Source organism: Monopterus albus, unplaced genomic scaffold, assembly GCF_001952655.1.
Source record: "Monopterus albus unplaced genomic scaffold, M_albus_1.0 scaffold97.1, whole genome shotgun sequence".
Classification (NCBI taxonomy): domain Eukaryota; kingdom Metazoa; phylum Chordata; class Actinopteri; order Synbranchiformes; family Synbranchidae; genus Monopterus; species Monopterus albus.
The window spans coordinates 659758-660922 of NW_018127977.1; positions in this window are offsets into that span (position 1 = coordinate 659758).

The window sequence follows — 1165 nt, forward strand, 5'->3', positions numbered from 1 at the left end:
CCATCGCAGGGCTTATAGAATTACAAATAACATAAATATTAATGTGTTAATTATATACTGTAATTGATAATAAAACCATGTTCTGGTTTACAAGCCTAAAACGCTTACACTAACAAATTATCACACACACTTCAGTAGCCCATCAAGTTGGGGTAGATAGTGGGTTCTGATCCTGTGCCACGCTGCAAGACATATAAATATATACTACAATAACTACATTCTTCAAAAAACTATAAACTTTTCACATTTGGATTCTGGTGGATCATGCTCCAAAATATTTCCATAGAATATCCAGAAAGCTGCACACTAGCCAAATTATTTTTAATTATATTTGATTGGTATTGGACAAAGTTTTAGTGGACAAATGGAAAGAGTTGTTACTCTAGTCTGTTAAAAGATTTTCTGTTTGTCCTTCCTTTAGTACATTATGCGCAGAGACATTCACAAACAAACACATATGCCTCAGTGGTCTATGTAATTGAAGGTGATACAAATATGGACGACTGGCACATCAACAACTTTTTACAGCTCCTTAATCAGTAGCGGTTTATGAGGCAGACCCTCATAAATTAAAGAGATCACTTGTCTAGGGCATTATAATACATTAGGATACACACCAATGGCTAAACACAGGGTTTCATTTAAAAAAAATGGAGATTTGTCAGTCCAACCAGAAGAGCAACAATAGCAGTGAGGCAGAAACACTCCAGATGTCACTTGTGCATATGTGAGTGTGTGGGTGTGTGATAACATCAGTGTGAGAGAAAATGAGAAAGGAAGGATGTGTATACTTTTTGACGAAGAACGATCCACCCCTCCCCTTCAGTACACACACACATGAAAAGAAACAGAACAATGTTTGTTTATTTCTTTATTCTGCAGTAGAATCAAAACATATTTGAGAGGAAAACTTTGGTCCTGCAAACAAAATACATTTATGTGCAAGCAGAAAAGTTTTGGGGGCTAAATATAAACTGACTGAAATCAGAACTATTTTAGTTTCTAATTGAATTTAACACTTATTTCTTTGTTTGCAGTTAGTCCGTTTTGGTTGCATGGCTATAAGCCTTGCTCTCGGTGCACAGGTTTTTTGTTTGCAGAGCCCAAAAACTTGTGCAATTTAAAATCTCGTCTGATAAAAAACACATTGGGGGGGGGGGGGGGG